Genomic DNA, 9,262 nt, shown 5'->3' on the forward strand with positions numbered 1-9,262 from the left:
TATCCATTCGAATGTCCTAATGGGCCCTTGAAATAAAACACGTGTACACTTTCCCTTCATCCTCTGTTCCCAAACATCTCTCAAGTCCCTTTCCTTCCCCTCTCTCTTCTGCCTCCGCTTCAATTCAGACACACAGTGTTCCCCATGGTTTACTCAATGGACCTCTGACTGCCCTCCCCACCCCAGGCCTGTCCACATTCTCTACTCTCAAATTCACTCTCCCATCCAAGCTAAAGCCACCTTCTAAAAGGCACAGCCTTGTATAACACAGGGAACTCAGACTGGTGCTCTGTGACAAGCTAAGGGGGTGGGATATGGGAGGGAGGGGAGGGGAGTTCAAGAGGGAGGGGACATATGTACACTTACAGCTGATTCACGTGTAGCAGAAACCAACACAACATCGTGAAGCAATTATCCTCCAATTTAAATTAAAAAAAAAAAAAACAGGAAAAAAGATAGATAAATAAATAAAATGCACAACCTTAACACGCTCTGATGGCTCCCTTGGCCTTCAGGATAAACTCTGGATCCACACTGCTTGAGTCTGAATCTGCCCAAAACTTAATCTAAGACCAAGGCCATGCATGCTCAGTCATGTCTGACTCTTTCATGACCCCATGGGCTGCAGCCCACCAGGCACCTCTGTCCAGGGATTTTTCAGGCCAGAATACTGGAGTGGGCTGCCATTTCCTTCTCCAGGGGATCTTGCCCACCCAGGGATCAAACCCATATCTCCTGCATTGACAGGTGTATTCTTTACCATTGCACCACCTAAGAACAGCACTATATAAATACTTATTATTCTAGCATTAAGCATTGCCAGAGCCCTGAGTGTCATCTGAGTAAGACCTGGAATTCTAAGTACACGGGGACTGACCCATCTCTTTGATGCTACTTTGACCCCCACCCCAGCCCCCCAGGTAGACACACCTGCATCAGGTTCACTCACAGCAACAATGAAAGATCAGCAAAACTCACCGGCAGGCCTTTAGTCTCCTGTGTCTCTTTCAGTACACCCCTCACTCACTTCCAGCCAACACCGTTCTTGCATTTGCCCTGTTCCCCTTTCAAAACCAGTAGGAAATGCTGTGAGGTTAGTCTTCGTGCTCAGGTATGAAGTGAGGCCTCTAGACACTTCTCACAACACCAAGGGCTCTTTGGATACAAACAACAATAACTGGGGTGGCTCACTAATAAATCCAATCTGTGTCCGTCAGAAGGCTCTCTGAAGCTCTCTGGGCCAAAGAGAAGCCTGAAGATCCACACGTGGCAACAGATAGGAGCCGGGGCACTTCTGAAGGACATGGAGACAGAAACAGCTGACAGAAGAGGTCTGGTCAGGGAGAGCAAGGAGTACACCAGTGGAATCCTCCACCCTTCAGTCCCTCCACTGACAGACGCCTGACAAGCTGGGCGAACTGTCTGTCCATCCCATGGCTGGACTGGGGCAGAAGGAATCTCAGGGGAATCCTTAACACCCACCATCCCACCAAGACAACAACCACACAGGGAGGAATAATTACCCAAAGGAAATTAGAGGGCTGCAGGAAGAGGAAAGTGATGTGTGGCTGAAAATTCCATTCAACTTTCCCCCAGAGTTCTCTATTCTTGACCTTAGAACATAAATACGAGGATGAAAAATGTTCAGGCTTCCCTGGTGTCTCAGTGGTAAAGAAGCTACCTGCCAATGCAGGAGACTTGGGTTCAATCCCTGGGGTGGGAAGATCCCCTGGAGGAGGAAATGACAACCCCCTCCAGTATTCTTGCCTGGGAAATCCCATGGACAGAGAAGCCTGGTGGGCTACAGTCCATAGGGTCACAAAGAGTGGGACAGGACTGAGAGACTAAACAACAATGACATGAATACTGTAGAAGTCTAAGGGATTTCAGGTCTCAAGGAACAGGTCAGATTACCTCTGTGGGTGACTGAGGTCCCTCTCTAATGCCCCAAATTCCACTTGTAGTCAAGTCAGTGACATCATCTCTCCCCTACTTCTCACTAACACCCCTTCCCTCTCCACAGGCAGCCAGAGACTTTTCAAAACTAAGGGTCAGAACGTGTCTACACTTTCCATAAACCTACAGTAGCTCCTCAGTGTGATGTTCGGGACAGAGTTCAAATTCCTTTCCACAGATGTCAAAGCCAGAACATTCCCGCCTGTATCTCTGACCACTGTCTCTACCCATCTACTTCCAACCCTCTTCCTGGGCCAAGACATATTCCTTCCCATCCCCAGCCATGCGGTATACTCTCTTTCCCAAATCTCACTGAAGTTACCCCCTTGGTTCCCTCCTTTTTCAATTAATTCCTGTTTGGCCTTCCAGAAACGAGCTCCAGAGTCATCTCTTCAGGACACTCTCTTGTGAGGACTGCACACACGTGCACGCACACATCTCTAGCTACACAGGCACCATGCTCGGGGCTTACAGGTCTGTACTTCTCAGCAATATCACCGACACACAGTGATATCATCACCCAAAACACGGCAGGCAAGTGGGAGAAGTCTGGTGGGATCCTGACTAACGAATGTTCCACCTAACGGTAAAAAAACAAGGATTTTCCTGCTCAAGAGTGGAGAAGCCTGCTTGGAGGGTGCCTTCACACCATACAGTCTTCCCTGGAGGCTCCAGGATATGGGATGAGAATGTTTGACCAAACTATCATTTCTGCCTAGTCTGTGCCCCTGATACATCAAGGTCTTTCCAAAGTATTGTAGAAAAGCACCTATTGCTGCTAGGAGTCACAGATTTTGCTAAATCATAAATCCTCAACATATTTACAACAAAACTCTCTGAGACAGCCAAATGTCTGTTGCTGTAGTAAGCTGTCACAGAGACTATTTATTTCATGGAGTGAAAAAAGAAGTTTCACTTAACATTTTAAATATGATGGTTTATGTAACATCTAATCCATTATTTGGAAGGGAGAAAAAATGTTTTTATGTTTCACAAATATCCACATCCAGCTCCTGGAAACCAAGCTGGGAGGACTTTTTTTTTTTAACGCTTTGCCCAGAACTATCCACTATGACTCACTCCAAACTTTATCAATATAAAAAAATTATAAAATAATGAGATCCCCAGGGGATGCGAGTCAGAATCACGTGACTGAGTGGGAGCTGCAGCTGGCTCCCACTGCCCAACATCATGAGAAAGAATCTAATGGCATATCCTGAGCCTAGAAAAAAGACAGAATTCAAAATTCAAAGTATAGTTTCTATTGAGTGTGTATTGCTTTCACACCATCATCAAGTTGAAAAACAGTAAATCAAAATATCATGTCAGGACCACTTATAGATATAACCAAAAATGCACGGTCCTCAAATTCTAAAATACTACTATCATGCCCTTCATAGAAAATATTTGCCAACCCTTGAGTAAATACTTAACACTCAAATAACAAAAATGCCAACAACATAGAGATCCCCATATTTGATTATAAACTCTTCCCTTTGATCATATGCATTCATGCTAAGTCACTTCAGTCATGTCCAACTCTGTGTGACCCTATGGACTATAGCCTGCCAGACTCATCTGTCCACAGGATTCGCCAGGCAAGAATACTATAGAGGGTTGCCATTCCTGCTCCAGGGGAATGTCCCAACGCACTGATCAAATCTGCGTCTCTTACATCTCCTGCATTGGCATATGGGTTCTTTACCACTAGGGCCACCTGGGAAGCCCCAGTTTGGAATTCTCCAAGCAAGAATCCTGAAGAGGGTTGCCATTCCCTTCTCCAAGGGATCTTCCCAACCCAGGGATTAAAACTGTGTTTCCTACATTTCAGGCAGATTCTTTACTATCTGAGTCACCGGGGAAGCCCTATGATCATGTATACCTGTCACAAATTCAAACTGTAGACTAGCATAGAAATTAAAAATTCCTAAAATGCCCTAGAATTTCTTTTGTCAGATATGGGTAGAGCAAATATTGTCTCCAATCCTGTGGTTGCTTTCATCAATTGTTATTGTTACTGTTGCATTAAAAAGTGAGTTAAAAAAGAGTTTTCAATTTGACTTATTAAAATTAATTTGCACACCTCTCCTTTCTCCAGTCTATATCCTAAGGGTGCTCATTTCTCTCTGAGTTTCAAAGTTTTCCATACAAGGAAGAACAAGGTGGGGTAGAACAGGATGGAAGAAAAGGAGAGACCCCAAGCCCTCCGGCAAGCACAGCAGTGATGTGGACAGAGCCCCAGAGATGGCTTTCAGCACCATCTCTGGACCAGTGCAGACTTTCTTCCTGACCTTCTAAGCAGAAGTCCTCACTCCACAGTAAACAGGAATGCACGCTTGAAAACAACGAATGATATGATACTTCTCTTTTTCAGGAGCCACCTAGTTTTTTCACTTGAAATCATAGATAAACAATACAGGGAATTGTGGAGGTCCTAAATCAGACAGTATGACACGAAAAGAAACAAAAACATATAACATAACCAAAAGTTAATTGGCTGTGGATTTATTCTGTAGCAGTAGTTCTCAAGTGATTCCCCGATGGCTCAGTGGTAAAGAATCCACCTGCCAGTGCAGGAGATGTGAGTTCGATCCTCAGGTCAGGAAGATCCTTGGAGGAGGAAATGGCAACTCACTCCATTACTCTTGCCTGGGAAATTCCATGGACAGAGGAGCCTGGCGGGCTATACAGTCCATGAGGTTGCAAAGAGTTGGACATGACTGAGCATGCACGCAAGCCAGCCAAGTAGTTCTCAAAGTGTCGTCAGGGACCTCTGGGGTTCCTAAGATTCTTTAAAGGGTTCATGAGGTCAAAACTATTTTCATAATAAACTAAGATGTTATTTTCCTATTTCCTTCTCATTCTCTCGCAAGTGTCCTATGTTTTCAGATGATATATGATATTTAAGAACATAACAGAGAAACAAATCTAAGCATTCCATTGTGTTCTATTAATCTAGACAAATCAATTTGTAAAAGTGAAAGACAATGTCACTTATAATTTTGTTAATTAAAAAAGGTAGTTATTTTTCATAAAAATATGCCATTTGTGTTAACATGTTATGAGATTATCATTACTTTAAATGAATTAATAATTAATTTGAAATGTATCTATTTTCATTTCTAATATAAACATTACCTGGTAGCTCAATTGGTAAAGAATCCACCTGCAATGCAGGAGACCCCAGTTCAACTCCTGGGTTGGGAAGATCTGTTGGAGAAGGGATAGGCTACCCAGGCCAGTATTCTTGGGCTTCCCTGGTGGCTCAGCTGGTAAAGAATCTGCCTGCAAAGTGGGAGACCTGGGTTCGATCCCTGGGTTGGGAAGCTATGCTGGAGAAGGGAAGGGCTACCCACCCCAGTACTCTGGCCTGAAGAATTCCATGGACTACATAGTCCACGGGGTTGCAAAGAGTTCAACACGACTGAGCACCTTTCACATTAACAAAAGCTTAAAACAAAACCTTTTAAGCATATAAAGGTCCTGAGACCGAAACATTTGAAAACGCAATTTCACAGCAATGCAATCTCAATTTTTTTTTCTAATTTTTTATTGTGGTAAAATATACATGACCTAAAATTTACCCTCTCAACCATTCTGAAGTATACAGCTCAACAGTATTAAAAGCATTCATAATACTGTGCAAACCTCATCTGAAACTCCAGAACTCTTTTCATGTTTAAAACTGGAACTCTCTACCCGATACTGTACTTTTTGTGGATCTGTCTACTTTGTCCAATCAGCTAATCAGCCCACACTAATGGGACCCTTCCTCCTCTAGAGTGTGTAGGGTGTGTGTCTGTGTAGATTGATGTGTGGGGCAGGACCCTGTACCCTGGAGAGACAACTCCATCCCCTCCTGCTTACACCACACTGTCCCAGATGTCCACGGCTCAAAACCACCTCCAGTTCCACTCCTTATGATTTAACTCTGCCTTCATGGGGCATTCTGAACCTTAACCCCAACATCTAATAGCATTTCAGTTCAGTTCAGTTGCTCAGTTGTGTCAAACTCTTTGCGACTGCAGCATGCACGCCTGGCCTACAGGCATGGACTGAAGCATGCCAGGCCTCCCTGTCCATCACCAACCCCCAGAGTTTACTCAAACTCCTGTCCATTGAGTCGGTGATGCCATCCAACCATCTCATCCTCTGTCGTCCCCTTCTCCTCTAGCCTTCAATCTTTCCCAGCATCAGGATCTTTTCAAACGAGTCAGTTCTTCGAATTAGGTGGCCAAAGTATTGGAGCTTCAGCTTCAGCATCAGTCCTTCCAATGAATATTCAGGACTGATTTCTTTTAGGATTGACTGGTTGGATCTCCTTGCAGTCCAAGGGACTCTCAAGAGTTTTCTCCAACACCACAGTTCAAAAGCATCAATTCTTTGGTGCTCAGCTTTCTTTATGGTCCAATTCTCACACCCATACATAAGTACTGGAAAAACCATAGCTTTGACTAGATGGACCTTTGTTGACAAAGTAATGTCTCTGCTTTTTAATAAGCTGTCTAGGTTGGTCATAGCTTTTCTTCCAAGGAGCAAGCTCTTTTAATTTCATGGCTGCAGTCACCATCTGCAGTGATTTTGGAGACCAAAAAAAAAAAATAAAGTCTGTCACTGTTTCCACTGTTTTCCCATCTATTTGCCATGAAGTGATGGGACCAGATGCCATGATCTTAGTTTTCTGAATGTTGAACTTTAAGCCAACTTTTTCACTCTCCTCTTTCACTTTCATCAAGAGGCTCTAGGGGCTTCCCAGCTGGCTCAGCAGTAAAGAATCTGCCTGTGATGCAGGAGCCTTAAGAGATCTGGGTTCGATCCCTGAGTCAGGAAGATCGCCTGGAGCAGGGCATGGCAACCCACTCCAGTATTCTTGCCTGGAGAAGCCCATGGACAGAGGAGCCTGGTGGGCTACAGTCCATGGGGTAGCAAAGAAGTCAGACATGACAAGCCACTGAGCACCAGAGGCTCTTTAGTTCTTCTTCACTTTCTGCCATAAGGGTGGTGTTATCTGCATATCTGAGGTTTTTCATATTTCTCCGGGCAATCTTGATTCCAGCTTCCACAGAGACTGAGACAGAACTGTTTTTTTTGTTTGTTTGTTTGTTTGGGTGTCTCCTGAGGAGGTACAGGTCAGCAGTGGACCGCTGTGGGGGTAGGGGTTCTGGGTGCAGTAGAGCTGGGTATGGCATAAGCCCTCTTGGAGGAGGTCACCATTAACTCACCATAGAGCCACTAGAACTTACACAAGACTGGGGAACAGACTCTTGGAGGGCACAAATAGAACCTTGTGTGCACCAGGACCCAGGAGAAAGGAGCGATGACCCCACAAGAGACTGACCCAGACTTGCCCGTGAGTGTCCAGGAGTCTCAGGCAGAGACGTGGGTCAGTGGTGGCCTAGTGCAGGGTCGGGGGCGCAGAGTGTAGCAGTGCGTGCATGAAGGAGGTCGCCATTATCTTCCTTACCTCCACCATAGTTTGCCCTCCGGTCAAATAACAGGGAGGGAACACAGCCCCGTCCTGCAACAGAAATAGCATTTAAGTGGGGATTATTTCCAAGTTGCTGATACTAACTTACAAATGAAGGGTTTGCTGGTGAGCTCTTATCTGCTGATGTGGGTGAGAGAAGCAACTGGTAAAAAAGCAAGTAAAAGCTAACTCAGGAGCTGTGAGGGTCACGTTACATAACTGTACATCCTACTGGATACTCTCTACTTCAAAGCCCCGAATAAAAGACGTGAGATGAAAAGACAAAGTGTGCTGCAGCTTCCACATTTTAAGTCTGGAGGAGCTGGAAGAAGGGAATTCAGGGCTCATCACCAAAAAGAGGCACCACGCTGACATTTGATTTCTAATTAGATCCAGAAGCTTGGGGAAACGGCTTAAAGGTAAAGCTCTCAGGCACCATATGAACTTTCATGAGATTCCTATTTTTGCATATCCAGAGCGCCTACACCGTAGGAAGTATGACTTAAGGAGGTGATGAGAAGGTATGAGGATACTGATACCTTTTTATACTTCCGCAAAGATAGATAAACACTCTTACATGATGACACTTTTTATTTACACATTTAGGGATGAGGAGACAAGCTTCACCAAGAAGCTTCAACCCTGAAACAGCCGAGGGGCTAAGTCTTAACCAGGCAAGAGCTCATCACCAAGAGGAGGAGGGTGGGCAGGGTCCTCATGAGCTGGTGCTATTGTTTAGTCGCTAAGCTGTGTCCTACTCTCTGCGACCCCGTGAACTGTTGCCCACCAGGATCCTGGGTCCATGTATTCTCCAGGCAAGAATACTGGAATGGGTTGCCATTTCCTTCTCCAGGGAATCTTCCCAACCCAGGGATCCACCCCGCATCTCCTGCATTGGCAGGTGGATTCTCATGACACCCCCTCATGAGGGTACCACACTTAAAAACTGGGATCTTAAGAACCCACAAGAAAAACACTACCCAGAAGGTATGATTTATTGACCTCAAAGACCAAAACGCAGAAATACCTTTGCCAGAATCCAGGCATCTCTTCTCAGTCCAAATCTGCAAACTACAGTCTTTAACCCTGGAGTTCTCCCATCTCTTTAGCCAATAAATTTGTTAAAAAATCTTAAGTAAACCATAAGTGTTAACTGTTAGTTACTCAGTTGTGTCCGACTCTTTGCGACCCCATGGACTGTAGTCCTCCAGGCTCCTCCATCTATGGGAGAATACTGGAGTGGGTAGCCCCTCCCTTCTCCAGAGGATCTTCCCAACCCAGGAACTGAACTGGGGTCTCCTGCATTGCAGGCAGATTCTTTACCACCTGAGCCACCAGGAAAGCCCAAGCACGTGATTTTAGGTTCACCTTGGCAGGCCAATCAAGACTTAGGAAAGCCAAACCAGATGACAGAAGAATGAAAGCAAAAAAAAAAAAAATGCAAACATGTTCAAGCCCAAAATGTTAGTCTGCTGGCATTCTTTCATCTGAACACACTAATGATTTGTCAGGATATAAGTCAGCACCACTGAAAGCAGCCTTCAAGAGGCAGATGCCTCTTCACTGATCTTTGGAGGAATTTTCAATTCCATGGTCCTGTTTATACTGTCATTCCCTTCAATGATTGATTGGTCACTGGGTAGTCCATCACTTCTTCAAGACTCCATCAGGCTCCCTGTGATGTTCCTTGTTGATCTTCAGGCCAGCATATTCTGCTACATGTGGGTTCCCAGATGATAGACCATATGTCACTCTCTTGCATCTTTTTACGGGATCCCCATGGGTACAGAGGAAGAGTCCCATGTGATGAGGAAGACCCGGTAAAGAAGGATTCCACTG

At 45.0% G+C, this 9,262-nt stretch overlaps 1 protein-coding gene across 1 annotated transcript in view; it reads right to left on the bottom strand.

Annotated features, from left to right (window-relative positions):
• The window catches only part of KCNS3 (potassium voltage-gated channel modifier subfamily S member 3), a 37,917-nt gene extending 30,524 nt beyond the window's left edge, over positions 1-7,393 (bottom strand). Inside the window, exon 1 of the mRNA XM_043469316.1 lies at positions 7,295-7,393. The gene's annotated coding sequence lies outside the window, so the exon portion shown is untranslated. The remainder of the gene's footprint in view (positions 1-7,294) is intronic.
• Between the last annotated feature and the right edge of the window lie 1,869 nt (positions 7,394-9,262).

This window comes from Cervus canadensis, chromosome 5, assembly GCF_019320065.1.
Source record: "Cervus canadensis isolate Bull #8, Minnesota chromosome 5, ASM1932006v1, whole genome shotgun sequence".
Lineage (NCBI taxonomy): Eukaryota > Metazoa > Chordata > Mammalia > Artiodactyla > Cervidae > Cervus > Cervus canadensis.